Source organism: Pristis pectinata, chromosome 3 (assembly GCF_009764475.1).
Source record: "Pristis pectinata isolate sPriPec2 chromosome 3, sPriPec2.1.pri, whole genome shotgun sequence".
NCBI lineage: Eukaryota > Metazoa > Chordata > Chondrichthyes > Rhinopristiformes > Pristidae > Pristis > Pristis pectinata.
Window position 1 is genome coordinate 94687241 of NC_067407.1, and position 20319 is coordinate 94707559.

Below are 20319 nucleotides of genomic sequence, written 5' to 3' on the forward strand. Positions count from 1 at the left end.
TGTGGAAACTCAACCACGTTATTGAGAGTGCTATTTCTTAAACTGAACTGCCATGGCCAGGCGAAACAGCATTGCTATTCATTCAGTGTCACTTCAGTGTAGTGTGGTGGGGTATCTGGTAGCATTACAATGATGGAGCAGGAAACCCAACGAAGTTCTTGGTGGAGATCATTATCATACCAAATCTTCTTTTCAAAAAATTAACATAAGGTTTAGGTCAAATGTGGAGCCAAGAGTTTAAATGATTTCCCCTTTCATTATCGTTTGATATGCGGTTTGGCATTTTATTAATAAATCCTAAACCTATTGCTGCAAATCCTAAAAACAGGATTAATTTTAGAAATCCACGCTCCCAAAATAGAGCTTATCTGTTAGGAGAATAGGTTCAGACACTTGGGCATGGGATTCCTGTTTGTTAAAATATTACAGGAAAATCACAATTGTTGAATAAAGCCTTTATTGAAATCATAGTAAGTTTGAAGAACATCTGGAAAGATCAATGAATGAGAACAAGGACCTTCAGCACAGGCTCATGTTTTACAGTCAAACCTCATTGTCTTCTGAAGTTCTCAGTGAGGCTGTTATCTGTCTGTGCAGAGATGGTTCAGGAAACATTTCATATACTTTGCAGCACAATGAGTCAAAATTTCTTGTCACAATTATTTTGTAATTTGTGTTCTAAATTTATTAATGAAATATTTTGTATTGAAACCAAAGATTATTTCCATTATTTCCCACTTTTCTCCATGTAAGCCAGAGTGTGGTCTACTCTATTTCTCAACATGTTCTTCAATTACCTTCTGTGTTGAGTTTCATTCCATTGCTTCTTCTTGATAAATTTTAATCGTTGCTGCTTTTTAGATTATTTACCTTACTTAAGGAAGCTTTTTCTGACATCGAAAGATCTCCAGCATCATTCGGTTTCGAAACTTACCTCAGGATCCATCGAGATCCCATGGCACCATTCAAGGGAGTTCTCCTGAGGTTTTGGCTGATCTCTTGGCCTCAATTGGTACCACCGAAAGTAGATTAATCTGCCATTTATTCATCTTACTTGCTGTGTGAAATTAGCTGTCATTGGGCAGAGTGCAGCTCCCCTCACCTTCTCCATGAAGGGGTGGGAGCTGTACTCTGCCCTTTCAATTAGAAGCACCACTGGTGCTGGTTTAGGCATATTTTCACATTCTGGACAATCAAGAGGGTTCCATAAATCTATTCACACCTACCGAATGGGATAGTTTGAGGAGGCAAAAGAGCTACAGCCAAACAAGATATTCATACTCGGATAGTGAGAACAAAGTCTGCACAGTTGTGCTGGTGGGTATGGATTATAAGTAGCAGTTCTGTGCATTCACCATCAGTGAGAAGCAACCTATGAGGAAGGAGCAGGAAGTGTTGGTTTTCACTCTTCGACGCAGCTGATGTAAATAGTGGCTGAGCTGTGGGTTGTGATATGACACTGCAGGCTGCCTGCTGATAATGGACTTTCGGTGATTGCTGCAAGAGTTACTTTTCCTTTAAAAGGCATGTTTTGCAACAGAACTCGTTCAAATAGATGAACATAATATTTCCTATTTTTGTCCTCTGCCCCTGAAGCTGCTGATTTCTGCCGATGTTCTGTTTTCAGACACCACATTCTTCTGGTCCCTTACCCCAGGAGCTATTCTTCGTCTGTTCGTGACAAAGGTAACAGGTCTAAGAAGCTATTTGACTGTGAAAGGATCACAGTCAAATACTTGCCTCAGTGGGGAAACTTCCCAGCAGGCATTACTGGCTTTTTAAATCATTTTAGAGATGTGGACATAGTGGAGTGGCATTTATTGCCCATCCCTGAGTGATCTCGAGAAGGTGGTGGTGAGCCAACATCTTTATTACAGTCAACAATATCCTGGCTGTAATGAGGAAAATCAGTCCGGTCTGTGCTGTTGACAAAATGCAGGACACATTCCACTAAGTGCCCCATCAGTATCCCCTCAGCTACCTGGGAGGATTGTCAGAAAGCCATCGTGTGGCACTTAGTAACATATAACTTGCTCATTGGTGTTCATTTTGGGTTCTGCCAGGAGCACTGCTCAGCTTCAGATTGCACATGATCCGTGGTCCCTTTGTTCAAACATGGACCTGAGAACTGATTACTGAGGTGAGTCGAAAGCAACTGCCCTTGACAGCAAAGCCGTGTTTGAGCAGGTGTGATATCACGGAGCCTTGTAAAATGAACATCAATGGCAATGCAAGAGAAAATTCTTCCCACGGGTTAAAGCCTTACTTCATACAAAGGAAGACATCATGGTTCTGAAACCCAATCTTTGAAGTCCGAGTTATCATTGCAGGTTCTTCAGGGGAGTATTAGGCCCAACCATCTTCAGCAGCCTCATTAATGAACTTTTTTCCATTATAAGAGAATGTTTGGTGATTACTGTTCAGTCCCATTTGAATTCCTCACACAGTGAAGCAACCTACATTTGTAGGCAGGCAAACCTGGCTGGCATTCAGGCACCTGATAAACAATGAGTGACATCGGAGACATACAGGTACCAGGCAATGGCCATCTCCAACAAAGTGTAGTCTAACCATTTCCTGTAGAAATTAAGTGATATTACCTTTGTCAAATGCCCTGAACAGAATGTCTGGCATTCAGAATACTGCTGGAGGAAAGGGGGCCCCGGAAGTGCAGTCAGAACCAAGACCAAAGCACCATGTCATGGAACACCCATGAGTGGTGGTCCTTAGGTATTCTATGTGTTGGTGGACATGATTCCAAGGTGGAATGTTTACCCCTTGGTGCCAAGGCCAAGGACTTCACTGAGCAGCTGCAGAACATTCTGGAGGGGAGAGGGAATAGCTGGAGTCCATGGTCTATGTTGGTACAAGTAACAGATGTAGAAAAAGCATGAAATCCAGCAGGCAAGTACTTTAACCAGCTAGGAAAGAGTTAAAGAAGTCAGAGTTTAAAGGTAGCTATCTCTGGGTTACTCTCAGTGTCACACACCAGTGAGTACAGAGAAAGGAATGGAGTGCAGATGTGTTTGTATCTGGAATGATGGTTCCAGCAGAAGGGTTTTGGATTCCTGGGGGGGTAATGAGACTGGTTCTGGAGAAGGTGGTACCTGTATAGGTCAGATTGGCTGCACCTCAACAGGGCTGGGACCAATATCCTTGCTATGTGGTGAGAGGAGAGAGGGTGGGTGGGGTGGGGGCTTTAAACTGGTTTGGCAGGACAATGTTGATTGCAAGGGAGAAAGGCAGAGCTGGAAATGGAAAGCAGAAAATCAGTGAGCGAGTTTGAAAGGCAGAAGAAACAGAGGTTGGAAAATAGGAGTCCATGCAAGGGGCACAGTAAATAAGTCTGATGAGCCGAAGGCGTGGAGAGTGACAGACACTCGATATGATTTTCAGTGAAAACTAAACAGTGGGATAAATCTTTTAAGTGGGGTAGGATTGGCAGCTTAACACACCTGATTACAGAATTTTCGGGTGAAATAGAGAGCAGGACAAAAAAAGAGAGTGAGTTGGCAATATTAGCTAAAGCAAAGATTACAGCAATGAAATATGTTAGAAAGATCATCAAATGAGTTTAAATAAAAACATAAAATGTTGGAAATACCCAGTAGGTCAGGAAGCGTCAGTGGTGAGAGAAAAACAGAGTTTCTGACAGATTAACTGCAAGTCTTTCTACAGGTGTTGCCTGACTTGCTCAGTATTTCCAGTGTTTACTGTTATAATTTTAAATTTCCAGCATATGCAGTTACTCGCTTTTTGATCAAGTGAGATTTTGAAATTAAAGAATAAAAAGGAAACAATCATTTCTGGAGAATGTACTGTAGATCACCAAACAGTCTAAGGGAGATAAGTCACCAGGCTGGAACGGATATCTCAGGTTGTTAGCTGAAGTGAGGGATGAAATCACAGAGGCTCTGACTTCCACTTTCCAATCATCTCCGGCTACAGGGGTGGAGCTAGAGTATTGGACAACTGCTAACACTGTACCATTGTTTAAAAAGAGAAGAAAGGATAAACTTAATAATTACAGGCCAGTTAGTTCAGCTTCAGTGGTGGGAAAATTATTTTAATCAATTTGGAGGCATGGCATTTGCTGTTCAGAAAGGCATGGATTAACCAGGTGAATTAGCATGGATTTTTCAGGGAAAGTTCTTTCCAACTAAACTGACTGAATTTTTTGAGGAGTTGAAAAGGAGACTGATGAAAGCAGTGCACTTGATGTAGTCCACATGGACTTTAAGGACACTTTTGACAAAATTCTGCATGGCAGGCTGCTCAGAGAAAGAAAAATTCTTGGGGTTGAAGTGAGAGTGGAAACTTGGATTCAAAAGTGTCTCAGTGACAGAAAGCAAAGGATGTTGATGGGTGTTTTTTGGATTTCCAGAAAACATTCAGCAGAGTGCCACATAAAAGGTTACTGCACAGGGTAAGAGTTCCTTGCATTATGGATGATGGTATGGACCAAGAATTGGCGAACTAACAGAACACAGAGTTGGAATAAAGAGATAACAAATGGGAAGCCACAGGGACCCTCATATTAATGACTTATTTTCTAACAGTACAATGATACATGAGGAAGTAAGTTGTGAGCAGGGCACAAAGAGTCTGCAAAATGATATATGTAGATAGTTTAAAGAAGTGGGTGAATAATTGACGGAGGGAGTATGATGCAGGGACACATGAGGTTATCCAATTTGGTAGGAAAAGTGGAAAAGCAGAATATTGCTTAAATACAGATAGATCACATTGCTGTGGTGTGGAGGAATTTGGGTGTCCCAGTACATGAAACAGCCAATTATTAGGAATACAATCTGAATGCTCGCTTTTATTGCATAGTACGGATAATAAGACTAGCCTTGCTGCAACTACAGGGTATTGGCTAGATATGCTGGTTTGTTCTCTTTATTTAACAAGAGCTATTCTTCTATTTGGGGCAGTTCAGAGAAGGTCCACTGGGTTGAGTCCTGGGCTGAAGAATTTGCCTTTTAAGGAAAGGTTTAGCAGATTGGGCAGAAACTCACTCAAGGTTGGAAGAATGAAAGGTGATCTTATGGAAACACACAAGTTTCTGAGGGGGCTTGGCTAGATGCTGAGAGGATGTTTCCTGGGCTTTCCAAAACTAAAAGGCAATGTTTCAGAATAAAGGGCCACCCATTTAAGATGGAGAACAGAAGGAATTTCTTCTTGTGAATCCTTGGAACTTTCTACCCCATTGAATGGTGGAGATTGAATCACTGAATATGTTCAAGACAGAGACTGACAATTTTTTTTGGTTTACTGGGAAGTTAAGGATTAAGGGAACAAGCAGGAAAATGGAGCTAATCAGCCCCAACCTTAGTGAATGGAGATGCAGACGAGGGGCCATATAGCCTACTTATGCTTCCATTTCTTATGTTCTTAAGTTCTAAAATCCCTTAATCTCCACCACCAGGAAGGGCAAGGGCAGTGAGGTTCATGGCATCCTCCCAGCCTTCAAGTCATAAAACCACCCTGTCTTGAAAATGTATCAGTCTTCCTTTATTACTTGTGAGTCAAAATTCTGGAAAACGTTGCCGAAAGCAACATGGAAACATAGACACAAGGGATTCTGCAGATGCTAGAATCCAGAGCAACGCACACAAATTACCGGAGGAACCATATTAGGTCTAGTATTAGGTAATGAACCGGGTCAGGTGACAGATCTCTCGGTGGGTGAGCATTTGGGGGACAGTGACTACCGCTCCCTAACCTTTAGCATTGTCATGGAAAAGGATACGAGCAGAGAGGACAGGAAGAAATTTAATTGGGGAAGGGCAAATTATGAAGCTATAAGGTTAGAACTTGCGAGAGTAAATTGGGATGACATTTTTGAAGGGAAATGTACGGTGGGGATGTGGTCATTGTTCAGGGATCTCTTGCAGGATGTTAGGGATAAATTCGTCCCGGTGAGGCAGAGAAGGAATGGCAGGGTGAAGGAATCATGGGTGACAAGGGAGGTGGAACAACTAATTAGGAGGAAGAAGGCAAAATACATAAGGTGTAGGCAGCAAGGATCAGATAGGGCTCATGAGGAATATAGGGTAGCAAGCAAGGGGCTGAAGAGGGACATGAAAAGGCCTTGGTGAGAAGGGTTAAGGAAAATCCCAAGGCTTTTTTCACTTATGTGAAGAGCAGAAGGATGACGAGAGTAAAGGTAGGATCAATTAGAGACAAAGGTGGGAAGATGTGCCTGGAAGCTGTGGAAGTGGGTGAGTTTCTCAATGAATACTTCTCTTCAGTATTCACCAAGGAGAGGGGCCTTGATGACGCTGAGGACAGTGTCAGTAAGGTTAATGTTCTAGAGCATGTAGATATCAAGAGAGAGGATGCATTGGAGCTGTTAGAAAATATTAGGACAGATAAGTCCCCGGGGCCTGACAGAATATTCCCCAGGCTGCTTCGTGAGGCGAGGGAGGAGATTGCTGAACCATTGGCCAGGATCTTTGAGTCCTCGTTGTCCATGGGAATGGTACCCGAGGATTGGAGGGTGGCAAATGTTGTCCCCTTACTCAAAAAAGGTAGTAGGGATAGTCCAGGGAATTACAGACCAGTGAGCCTTACGTCTGTGGTGGGCAAGCTGTTGGAAAGGATTCTTAGAGATAGGATCTATGAGCATTTAGAGAGTCATGGACTGATTAGGGACAGCCAGCATGGCTTTGTGAAGGGAAGATCATGTCTCACAAGCCTGATAAGATTCTTTGAGGAGGTGACCAGGAAGATTGGTGAGGGTAGTGCAGCAGATGTGGTCTATGTGGATTTTAGTAAGGTGTTTGACGAGGTTCCACATGGTAGGCTTCTTCAGAAGGTCAGAGGGCATGGGATCCAGGGAGGCTTGGCCGTGTGGATTCAGAATTGGCTTGCCTGTAGAAAGCAGAGGGTTGTGGTGAAGGGAGAGCATTCAGATTGGAGGGCTGTGACTAGTGGTGTCCCATAAGGATTGGTTCTGGGACCTCTACTTTTCGTGATTTTTATTAATGACTTGGATGAGGGGGTAGAAGGGTGGATGACACAAAGGTCGGTGGTGTTGTGGATAGTGTGGGGGACTGTCAAAGATTGCAGAGGGATATTGATAGGATGCAGAGCTGGGCTGAGAAGTGGCAGATGGCGTTCAATCCGGAGAAGTGTGAGGTGGTACACTTTGGAAGGACAAACTCCAAGTCGGAGTACAAGGTTAATGGCAAGATTCTGGGGAGTGTGGAGGAGCAGAGGGATCTGGGGGTTCATATCCACAGATCACTGAAAGTTGCCTCACAGGTGGATAGGGTAGTTAAGAAAGCTTATGGAATGTTAGCTTTCATAAATCATGGGATTGAGTTTAAGAGCCATGAGGTAATGGTGCACCTCTACAAAACTCTGGTTGGACCACACTGGAGTATGTGTCCAGTTCTGGTCACCTCATTATAGGAAGGATGTGGAGGCGTTGGAGAGTGTGCAGAGGAGAGTTACCAGGATGGTGCCTGGATTAGAGAGTATGGATTATGAGGAGAGATTAAACGAGCTAGGGCTTTATTCTTTGGAGAGAAGGAGAATGAGAGGAAACATGATAGAGGTATACAAAATATTAAGAGGAATAGATAGAGTAGACAGCCAGCGCCTCTTTCTCAGGGCACCAGTGCTCAATACAAGAGGGCATAGCTTTAAAGTAATGGGTGGGAAGTTCAAGGGAGATGTCAGAGGGAGGTTTTTTACCCAGAGAGTGGTTGGAGCATGGAATGCGCTGCCTGGGGTGGTGGTGGAGGCAGATACGTTGGTCAAGTTCAAGAGTTTGTTAGATAAGCATATGGAGGAATTTAAAATAGGGGGATATGTGGGAGGAAGGGGTTAGATAGTCTTAGGCGTGGTTTAAAGGTCAGCACAACATGGTGGGCCGAAGGGCCTACATTGTGCTGTATTGTTCTATGGTTCTATGGTAACTCAGCAGGTCAGGCAGCATCTATGGAGAGAAATAAACAGTCGACATTACGGGTTGAGACCCTTCATCAGGACTGGAAAGGAAGAGGGCAGAAGCCAGAATAAGCAGGTCAGGGGAGGGGGAGGAGTACATGCAGGCAGGTGATAGGTGAGTTCAGGCGATAGGTGAGCCCAGGTGAGGAGGCAAGGTAGAAGAGTTGGGGGGGGGGGGAGATGTAAGAAGCTGAGAGGTGATAGGTAGAAGAGGCAAAGGGCTGAAGAAGGAGTCTGGTAGGAGAGGGCAGTTAGAAAGATAGGAGACACAAGAGACTGCAGATGCTGGAATCTGGAGCAAAAAAATGAGCTGCTGAAGGAACTCAGCAGGTCAGGTAGCATCTGTGGAGGGAAATGGGTGGTTGATGTTTCAGATTGAGACCCTTCATCTGGACTGGAAGTGTAGAGGGGAGATGGCTATATAAAGAGGTGAGGGAGAGGGCTGGGGCAAGAGCTGGCAAACAGGTGAGGACGGGTTGACTGGCAGATGGAGTCAGGTGGGAGAGGGAAGGGTGAAAATTGCAATAGAGGCTAGAAGGTGAATGGTAGAGGCAACAAAGGGCTACAGATTATGGAATCTAATAGTGAAGAAGAACCAAATAAGGGGGTTATAGGGGCAGATGGGAACAGTCAGGGATGGGGGTGGGGGAGGCATCCAGTGGGAGGAGAGTGTGGGTGACGGGCAGATGAAGTAGATAGGTGGGCAAAACTGACAGATGTGGGGGCTGGGCATGGTGTTTGGAAAGACGTGTGTGTAAGAGGGCCTGGGTAGATCAGAAAGAGAGAAAGGAATGGGGGGCGGGGAGCATGTTACCTGAAATTGGAGAATTCAATGTTCGTGCCATTGGGTTGTAGGCTACCCATGCAGCGTATGAGGTGGTGTTCTTCTAGTTTGAGTTTGGATTCACCCTGGCAGTGGAGGAGGCTGAGGACAGACTGGTTGATGTGGGAATGGAAGGAGAATTAAACTGGCTTGCAACCGGGAGCTCCAGATGGCCATGGCAAAGAGCGCAGATGCTCAGCAAAGTGGTCACCTCGTCTGTGCTTCGTCTGACTGATGTAGGTAGAGAAAACATAGGAGCAGGAGTAGGCCATTTGCTCTTTGAGCCTGTTACACTGTTCAGTAAGGTCATGGCAGATCACAGCTCTATTTTCCCACTCGATCCCTATACCCTTGATGGCTTTTGTGCTTAGAAACTGATCAACAATTTCAGCAACTTGCCTTCTAGCTTGAGAGTCCCACTGTCTCACCATCCTGAATGTGGAGAAAGTTCTGCTCATCTCAGTGCTAAATGTATCATGTATTGTGTGATTGTGACCCCTGATTCTGGAAGCCCTCCCCTCCCCCCAGGCGAGTAATATCCAGTGAAATCTCCTATCAATCTGTAGTGAACACAGTCAATCCAATCTCTCCTCTGCAGGAATCAGTCTGGTGAAACTTTAATGTACTTGGAAGACACAAGAGACTGCAGGTGCAGGAATCTGGAACACTGGAGGAACTCAGCGGGTCAGGCAGCATCTACGGAGGGACCCAAAAAGTCGACTGTCCATTTCTTTCCGTGGATGCTGCCTGACCCACTGAGTTCCTCCATTGTTTTGTGGAGACACAGGAGACTGCTGATACTGGAAATCTGGAGCAACCCACCCAATCTGGAGGAACTCAGCAGGTCAGACAGCATCTATGGAAAGAAATGGACAGTCGATGTTTCAGGTCAGGACCCTTCATCAGGACTGGAAAGAGAGAGGGGAGATAACCAGTATAAAAAGGTGGGGGGAAGGGGTGGAGCAAGGGCTGGCGGGTGACAGATGGATCTTTCCGCAGGGATCACTCTCTCTGTAACTCCCTTGTCCACTCATCCCTCCCCACCGATCCGTCTCCGGGAACTTATCCCTGCAACAGCACGAAGTGTTACACCTGCCCCTACACCTCCTCCCTCACCACCATTCAGGGCCCTAAACAGATCTTCCAGGTGAGGCAGTCCTTCACCATTGAATCCGAGGGTGTCATTTATTGCACTCAGTGCTCCCAGTGCGGCCCCCTCGACATCAGTGAGACCCGACACCGATTGGGGAATCGCTTCATCGAGCACCTTCACTCCGTCTGCCAATAACAGCCGGGATCTCCCAGTGGCCAGTCATTTTAATTCCACTTTCCATTCCCACACCGTTGCCTGTCCATGGCCTCTTCTACCGCCAAGTTGAGACTAGATGCACATTAGAGGAACAGCTTCTCATATTCCAATTTGGTAGTCTCCTACCCGACGGCATCAATGTCAATTTCTCTAACTTCTGGTAACCCCTCCCCTCTGTCCCTTTTTTTTCTTTATCTCACAGGCCCCCATCACCCCATCTCTTTCCCCTCTCCTGCCCTCTCAATCTCCCCTTAACCTCTGGTTACCCTCTGGTTACCCTCCTTACCTCATTCCCTTTATTCCATGGTCTACTGTCCTCTAATATCAGATTCCATCTTCTTCAGCCCTTTGTCACTTTCATCTATCACCTCGCAGCTTCTTACATCATTCCCACTCTCCCGCTCCCTCACCTGAATCCACCCATCATCCGCCAGCTCTTACTCTACCCCTTCCCCCCACTTTTTCATACTGGTCATCTCCCCTCTATCTTTCCAGCCCTGATGAAGAGTCTTGACCCGAAACATCGACTGTCCATTTCCCTCCACGGATGCTGCCTGACCCGCTGAGTTCCTCCAGCTCCTTTGTGTGTTGCTCCAGTGTTTCGTGCAACACACACACACAAAATGCTGCAAGAACTCAGCAGGTCAGGAAGCATCTGTGGAGGGAAATGAACAGTCGACGTTTCGGGTCGAGATCCTTCATCGGGCCTGACCTGGTGATGTTCCAATATTTTGTGTGTGTTCCTCCAGGTTTCCAGCATCTGCAGTCTCTCTTGCGTCTCTGGCGTTTTGTGTATTGCTTTGGTGCAGTCACCACGGCAAAGATATCTTTTTCTTGGAGTACTCTGGAGAACACGGCTGTTTATTGGCTCCATCACAAGGACCACAGTGTTTCAGGAAGGAGGCACATTGCACCATCACAGAGACACTGAGGGACGGGCATTAAACGCCGACCTGGCCACTGACGCTGAGCTCTGTGTTGTGGCCTCTGGCGACCCCCAGCGGCGCGGGGCGACAACAACGGTGGCACGTGAGGAGGGCGGGGCGGGGTGGGCGTGGTCTGGGGCGGGGTGGGCGTGGTCTTGATGGGCGTGGTCTGGGGCTCTGCTCCCGGAGAGTTCGGGGAATTGGGCGGGGCCTGCTCTAGGGGGCGGGGCCTGCTCTAGGGGGCGGGGCTGAGGGCGTCGGAAACTCAGAGAGAGAGAGAGGCGGGGCCTCGCCGGGCACGGCGTGGGGCAGAGTGACGCCGGGCGACGTTCAGCGGGTGCGGATCGGGTCGGTGGCTCCAGGTCGCGGAAGCTGGAAGGGCCGCTGGGGAACCGGCTCGCCGGGCGGGCAAACTTGGGCCAGAAAACAGCAAGCGAAAAGTCGGTGCGGTTGCTGCAGCATCATGGGCCCATGTTCCAGTACTGCTGCTATCTCCAACCAGGATGGCCGAGTGGTTAAGGCGTTGGACTTAAGATCCAATGGACGTATGTCCGCGTGGGTTCGAACCCCACTCCTGGTATCAGGATTTTTGCATCAACTCCAACATCAGTGAGCTGCTTCGATGAAATAAAAGTTTTAATTCACTGTTCAGCTTAAGAAAGACTTTTATGTATAAAATTAGGCTTTACAGTGTTAACATTTGTTACATCAACATGAATTGTTACATGGTGCCTTATTGCTTATGTAAAATATAAAATGGATGGACAATAATTTTCATGAGCAATTAAATTATTGAAAATTTCCAAATAAAGAATCATGTGAGAGTATTGATTAAGATGCTTTTAATCGGAAATTGCAAAGATTTGTTAAAACAGAATATAATTTCAAAAGTGTGTTTTGTTTTCGAAGTACTTCATAAAACACTTAAATAAAACATAACAATAGTATTATTTAAATGTTACTTAAATTTAAATGTTATTTAAATTCTATTTCCACTATTGAAAAATGTTCAGGAAACTATTACTGGGGGGAAAAATGAAAATGCCCACATTTAAGATGTATAATGCATATATGTCTGGAATTAGAACATTTGAAAATGTGTTAATGTTTTTAATAACAGGAATATAATTTTCAAGATAAGTAGATTGCAATGTTAATGTTAAAGTATATGTCCCATATATGGGAATGACTGAGTGAACCGATGACAGTCTCCAGATGGATGTATGGCCTGAGATCTTGTTACAGCACAGTGACATCTGGTGTTTACAGTTTCACTTTACAGCATGGCCCTCGTTTGCTTGTCGCTTACAACAGAAAGCAGTAGAGGGCTGCAAAGAGCTGCAAGAGGGCTGGTGCATCGACAATAAATATTTGCATTTCAGGTTCCCAAGGAACTTTAGAGGAACAGAGCCAAATAGTACCAAGCTGCATAAGGAGAGTTTATGGCAAATAACCAACATTTTGGTGAAAGAGATAGGTTTTAAGAAATGGTTTAAATGAGGAAATAACGATAGGAAGAGGGAAATGTTTATGGAGTGAATTGCAGAGTTTAGGGTTTCAGTAGCTTAAACAATGACTGGCAGTTGTAGTTCAAGCTGGGATGATCAAGACTGGAATTGGAGAAGCACGGATTTCTCAGAAGGCTGGAGAAAATTACAGAGGTAGGAAGGGCAAGGCCACAGGTGGATTTAAAAGGAAATGTAGGATTTTAAAGCCAGATCATGGGAGAAGCCAATAGAGATCAATCAAAGCAAAGGGACAATGGGGTTGTTAAAGGTGCTGCAAGTTAGGATACAGGGAGCAGAATTTTGGATGTGTTCAAGTTCATCCGATGTACACAGTAAAGCTCTGGCACATCTGTACAGTGGTCTTTGATAACAGAAGATGACCAAAGTTCTTTTTTGAATGGGGGAATGAAGAAAACTGAATATATTTTTCTCTTTGTGAAGGACGACAATATATAAGTGCAGTGCTTCAGAGGCCACGTGGTTTTTATGGAGACCTTTAAATTTCATGCGGATTGTGATAAGCAGATTTGATTATGTCTGAAAGTTGATTTTTTTCTGAAATTTGTTATTGTTTTCTGCAGCAATATATACAAGTACCACAAAGAAAAAAAACACATTAGGTTTAGCAATGAATCAGTTTGGTTTAGAGCCAAATGGCAAATGAATGTTTACCTCACAGTAATCAATACATGGTTGAACTCTATGAAAAGAAATAAAAACTGCAAATGCTGGAAATGTGAAATAAGAAGAGAAAATTACTGAAAACACTCAGTAGCTCAGGCAGCACCTGTGGAAAGAGGACAACAGTTAGCATTTCAGTCAGGAGACCCTTTGTTATAACCTGTCTGACAAATGGTCTCAGACTTGAAATGTCAACTGTTTCTCTTTCCACAGATGCTGTCTGACCCGCTGAGTGTTTCCAGCATTTTCTATTTTTAACCTCAGATTCAATGGAATGTTCAGGAGGGAGAAGTGGAGTCAAGATTTTAGTTTTAGGAAAGACTAACATGAGGAGACAGGGGCTCTCCAGGGTAAACTGGTCAAAACTCTTCATGGGAAGAATGACACATCAAAGGGAAATATTTAAGATGGAATAAATGTGATTAAGAAATATTTAACGTGACCCCTATGTTTCGGGACAGTTGTGTTGCTAGGAAATGGTCCATATAGCAATTGTCCAGAACGTGCAGTCAATGTCACAAAAAAGATTTTCTTTTCACTATCACATTGCTCTTTGTGGGAGCTTCCTGTTCAATACTTCAGAAGTATTGACTATAAAGGGTCTGATGTATGATTCTGACTGAACTAAAGAAATGCAACTGTTCCATTTGGGCAATTATTTGTCACTGTAATTATGGCTTTGGCACCAGAGCAGTGAGCCACCTGGGCAAGAGCGGGCAGCTCAGGCCAGTCCCACATAGACCTCCTCTTCATGTTGAAGGTAGTCATGGTCAGACCCACCGACGTCATGCAGTGTTCTTCTCTGACCACTGCCTCCTTCAAGCCTCCTGTAACCTACAGGAGGACCACAAGGCAGCCAGGGGGACATAGAAGTTGAATGTCAAGGTGCTGAGCCCAGAGGATATCAAAGAGCTGAAGAGAAACAATGCAGGTTGGAGAATGATGAGGCCCCTCTTTAGCTCCCCAGAGTGGACAGGCAAGGTTAAGCAAAGTTTGCAACTGTGGGAGTGGTGATCTTGGTCACCAGATGCGAGGTCCTCTCAGTGTTGCTGTACTTAGTGCAGGTGGGCTCATTCCCTGATCCTCTGCCCTGGCAGTCACCCGAGCCATCTTCTGGTTCATCTGAGGACCCAAGATGGAATGGGTCTGATGAGTTGCAGTGCACAAGTCCCTAGACAATGGGGGCAAAAGTGTACCCAACATCACCCTCATCCTGATGGTCACATTTGTGTGTGGCTGTGTTAGGTTGTGCTTGGAAGCAAAGTACACAGGCACCAAGTGTCACTACTTGCTGAGGTTCTACCTGTCCCTGGTGTTGCAAAGGATGGGTCTGGTCTCGTTGTTACGTAATGTTCCAATCAGTTGGACATTGCCACACTACCTATCCTTCATAGAAAAGTTCTTTCAGAAAAACACTTTCAACCACAAGTCTGTCAGGCAGTGGTCAGCACGGAACATCCTGCAGGTACTGCGGGACAAATACACGATGGATCCTGTGGGGTGATTCCATGAGCAGACTGTCCAAATCATCTTGCAGAATGTCTCATGTCCCGAACTCACCAACAAGCACCAAGACCTCTCTAGGCTGGCGGTGCGAGGAGTCCTCCCTGTCAAGTCCTTCCTGTGCGGTCAGAATCTGACTCCCAGTGCACCCTGCCCTCAGGACAGCTGCGATGAGGAGGAGACAGTCGCCCACCTCTTTGTGGACTGTGTACACGCAAGAGGGTCTGGAGAGGGATGCAAGGTATCTTGCTGAAGTTCATCCCAAGCAGCTGTATAACTCTGATCTACAGGGCTGTTCCCAGGGTCACATTCCGAGACAGACATCAAATGCTGCTGGAAGATCATCAACTTGTTGAAAGACACACTTTGATCTGTCTGAAACTTGTCGGTCTTCCAGAACAATAAGATGTTCATAAGGGAATGCTGCCGACTGGCATGTTCTGTTCTGCGGGAGTATGAGCTGAGGGAGGCACTGGAGCTCGGTGCAGCTAACAGAGAGGCTTTGTGGAGAAGTACTGCCATCTAGGGTCCTTCTGCCACCAGACATTGAGGGGCTAAGTCTGGTGCAGAAACCTTTCAAACATGAAATTTGTATCATCCAAGGAGGCCACACGAGTGGCAATGATGCAATGTACACAAAATATTGCAAACAGTACCAATGTAAAGAACGGATAACATTGTGAATGCGTAGACTGAATGACACTATGATTGTAAATGGAGTCTTGCACTGTGTTTTTTGGACGTATAATTTTTTCTATGAATAAAGTTTATTTTTGAGATTAAAAAAATTACTGCTTGAATGACTGAACATCTTGAAAGTTTATACTGACTAGGGGGAGCCAAAGGGCAGGTTGTGCTTAATGGATCCAATGAAAATAATTTGAAGGCAAACCATTCATTTGCCTATTTTGGAAAATGGTAACCATAGGACACAGAGAACATGGATAATGGGCAGGTACTAAAATTAGCAGCAAGTGACTAGTTGTGCCCTTAATTAGTCTCTGTATTTATAACATAGAATTTATATGTACTGCATGGAAATGGAAAATTACATTTCCTGATTTGCCAGTGATACGAATATAGATGCAGTATTCTGCATCTGCTGACTCTGCTGCTGCCTCAGCTCAAATGTTGGTGAAATTTTCATGCCTTTGTTCCTCTCAACTTGACTCGCAGTGCCCTCTTGCTCCACCTCCCTCATTGAACTCTCCATACACTTGAGATCACATGAAACTCTGCTTCCCTTGCCCTAGAATGAACTCACTTATCAGCCCCTGTGCTTTTGCATCTACATTGCTTTCCAAATAATGTCTTAAATTTAAAATTTGTGTCTTTGTTTTCACATCCCTTTGTGGCCTCACTCCTCCTTATCTCTAAAAATCTCCAGCCCACAAACCTCTGAGGTAGTTGCACTACTCCTACTCTGGCCCTGTGATCGTCTGTGAATTTAGTTGCTTCTGCACTGCCAGCCCTGTTTTCAGCTGCCAAGACCTCAAGGTCTGGAGTTCAGCCTCTGCCACCCATAGCTCTTTGGCTATCTGCTCTGATGTGTACTTGTGAGCTCAGTGTCAACATTAGTTTTGATGATGCTTCTGTGCAGCTTCTTGTGATTTTGTTGCCTTCAGGGTGCCAGAGAATTGTTGGTGGAAACATTAAGTTACAGCGATGTATTAATAATTTAGCAAGTGTGCAAAACTTTGGGAAGTGGATTTCATGTATAGAATATGTATCTACTAAATGATGAATATTCAGAAGAAGTGTAACTCCAAAGAGATTTTCATGTTCATAGATGTGGCTCATTTAGGATTTTTAATTTAAGATAAGATGAGATTTCTTTATTAGTCACATGTACATCGAAACACACAGTGAAATGCATCTTTGTGTAGTGTTCTGGGGGCAGCCCGCAAGTGTCACCACACTTCCAGCGCCAACATAGCATGCCCACAACTTCCTAACCCATACTTTGGAATATGGGAGGAAACCGGAGCACCCGGAGGAAACCCACGCAGTCACGGGGAAAACATACAAACTCCTTACAGACGACGGCCGGAATTAAACCTGGGTCGCTGGCGCTGTAATAGTGTTACGCTAACCGCTACACTACTGTGCCTGCCCCCATTCACAACACGTGTGTGATCCTCTCAAAGCTGCTAGGCCTTGAAATGACCAGCATGTCCAGGGGTAGTTTAGAATCAAATGTTTTATTGTGGGTCTGGAGATTGGTTAGGGATGTTAGATTTCCTCCTCTAAAGCACATTATAATTAAATGTTTTTTATATCAGATTATGAGAGGCATAGATAGACAGCCGGTATCTTTTTTTATCAGGGTCGAAATGTCTAATACTCAAGGGTATGCATTTGAGGTGAGAAGGGGGTAGGTTCAAAGGAAATGTGCATAGCAAGTTCCTTTTACACAGAGAGTGTTGGGTGCCTGGAATGTTCTGCCAGGGGTGGTTGTGGAGGCCAATATGATAGAGACATTTAAGGGGCTCTTAGATAGGCACAAGAATGTTCAGAGAATGGAGGGATATGGACATTGTGTAGGCAGAAGGGATTAGTTTAGTTAGGTGTTTAATCACTAGTTTAATTAGTTCGGCACAACATTTTAATCACAAACTGCTCACCGTGACTGATTATGAGCATCTTATTCCAGAATTCACTTCATTAACCAAATTCGATGTTTCCAGATGCTGTGGTGGGATTTAAACATGTCTGTAGATCATTGTCCAGGTTATAGAAAAATAATCAAAAAGGCTTATGGGGTGTTGCCTTTTAAAACTGGAAGACTTGAATACAATGATGTAGGAACTACGCTGCAAAGCTCTGCAAAGCCCTGATAAGGTGCACTAGAAATACTGTATACAGCACAAGACATCTCGCTTTAGGAAGGCTATATTGGCTCTGGAGATAGGGCCAAATAGATATACCAGAATAATGACTGGAGAGATTACCCAAACTACAATTGTATTCCCTAGAAATTAGAATGTTACATGGTTTAATGTTCTCAAGATGTTCACGAGAAAGATAGACAGGTAAATAATAAATGAAAACATCCAGATTGGCGGTTCTAGAATGAGGCAATGTAGTCTAAAAGTCAAAGGCAGGCCTTTCTGGAGTTAAGTTAGGGAACATTTCTGCATACAAAGGGCAGTAGAAATAGTGTGATAATCCAACCCTATTTGGTCAGGATAGTACTTCCTGGCAAAAGTTCAGCCCCAGATCCATGCTGTATGACAGTGGTATATTGTTTCAGTTGGGGTGAGGGGATAGGGGAGTGGGGCTGCTGGAGGCACTAGTGAGCTACAAGCAGGAGAGGCAGTGGAGGGAAGCAGAAGTTGTGTCAGCAAGACGGGAGGCCATAGGATCCACCATCCACCCTTCCTCAGCTCCGGCTGACTTCCCTCTTTGAGCGAGTGTCCAGTCAGTTTTGATGGTGTGCTGCAGATTTGTCACTGAGGTAACCAGCCCTGGCAAAAGCTTCCCAAACTACAGGTACCCACTCACCACCAGAATCAGCAACCTGGCCGTGGTTCACGGTCAGCAGCCATTCCATAAAGAAAAATCATGTGAGTGGGGGTAAAACAAACCACTCCTAAACATTTGGTTCAACTATGCCCTATTTTTTTTTAACTGGCATGGGTCACACTCTATTATTTTGTGATGTCAGTTTGTAAGTATAAATCTGGATCTTTCTGCAAATGACAATTGATGCCAAGGTCAATTGACAATTTAAAATGGAAGATTCATAGACTTTTGAAAACAACATGGATTAATGAATATAAGGCAAAGATAGGTTCTTTATGTCAGTCCTGATCTCATGAACACCAGAATAGGTGCAAGAGCTAAATGCCTGCCACATCTTCCTACGTTCCTTTGTTCCCTTGTTTCATTGTCTCATCAGGGAGAACAGAGGAGAAGTGATATTTCAGGAGAGTTGTGTCAGCAAATCTCTGGGCTTGGGCTGCTTTGTGAGGATTGTTTGCAGATCTGGACATTTTGCCAAGATGGTGATGTTGTCAGTTTATTAGTATATTGTATCCTGGGGGTGTTGATGCATTTTCAAGCTTTCAGAGAGAAGCAAGTTATTATATCTAAAACAGTGGGTCTTTGAGTATGAGTAACAAGGTTGTAATTTCATCAGAGAGCTTGGATGTCGTTATGAAGTTGGAAAGTTTAGATTTTAATCAAATTACAGCCTACAACATGTCAGATTTTATTTTATGTGTATATAAATACAGGCCTTTGTTCATTACCAATGTTAGTCTTGCTTTTCTTCACTAACTCTCTCCCTTCTCATCTCCCTCAGGGTGTTGATACTACCCTGGACTAACTTTCACCAGCACCTGTGCTTGATTCATTGTGAAGAATCTCGGCTCTTTACAGACAGCCATGATGCCACCGAGAAGTTGACACCTTGTGGTCAGTGAACGTTCAAAGTGAGGCTGGAGGAGTGCTTCAGAAATCAGAGGAGTCAGCCATTCAGACCCTTGTCCCTGCTTCGCCATTCAATAAGATCCTGTCTGATCCTTTCCCGAATTGTCATTTTCATACATTAACTGCATATACAACTTTTTATCTCAAAATCGATAACTTTGCCTAGGTTATATTCAGTGACAGAGCCTCCACAACCCTCTAGGGTGGAGAATTCAAAGATCACTGCCTCCTCAATGTAGGAATTCTTCTCATCTCTGTCCTGAATGCCTGATCCCTTATGTTGAGACTGTGAGATCAATTCTGAATCTACCCTTTCATGTCCAGTGATAATTCTGTCTGTTTCAGTGAGATTGTCCCTCATTCTTCTAAACTCCAAAGAGTTTAGGCTCAATTTGTTTAATATTTTCTGATAGAAACCAACCTGCTATCTCAGGAATCAACCTGGTGAACCTTTGCTCTATTGCTGCACAACCCCTTTGTTTGGAGCAAGATGTCTCTCCTCAGTATACTGTTGCCTTTTTAATCATCTTGCATGTTAACTTTCATTTATTCATGGTCCCTCTGCACACCAACTCCTTTCACTCTTTACATTTAAATAAAATGCTGCTTTTCTGGGTTTATTTTCCAAAGTGGATAGTCTCACATATTATACTATTAGGTATCTCATTTCCCATTCACTTAATCTGCCCGTATCCTCTTGAGGCTTCTCTACATCCTCCTCACAGCCTACACCGTCACCAAGCTTTGTGTCATCTGCAGACTTTGATATTTTACACTTAATCCCCTCATCCAAAGCACTGATAACCTGACTTTGACTGTGAACAGCTGCGCCCAGCACTGATCCCTGTGGTTGCGGTGAGCTATTGGCAAGAATGGTGGAGAGGTGGGTAGGAGATGTGTGAGGTTGGTAGGTATGGGGTGTAGGTATATAGGTGAGTGGAAGTGGAGGGGATGTGAGTGAGTGAGGGTTATGAAGGATAAGTGGGTGAGGGGGTATGGACAGTGGTTGGGTGTGTGGATGGTATGGAGGATTTCTATATGTATGGGCAGTTGGAGGACAGGTTGGTGAGAGAATTGGAGGGTAGGTGAGTGGATGGGGACAAGGAAAATTGGATGGTCCAATGAGGGAGGGGAGATAAATAAGATTTATGAGTGTGTGGATAGAAAGTGGGG

The 20319-nt window shown here is 44.5% G+C and overlaps 1 non-coding gene across 1 annotated transcript; it reads left to right on the forward strand.

Moving 5' to 3' along the window:
* The first annotated feature begins 11517 nt into the window (after positions 1-11517).
* Positions 11518-11600, forward strand: trnal-uaa (transfer RNA leucine (anticodon UAA)). Its single transcript has one exon. It is a non-coding gene; the product is annotated as a tRNA-Leu (tRNA).
* Positions 11601-20319: the final 8719 nt, after the last annotated feature.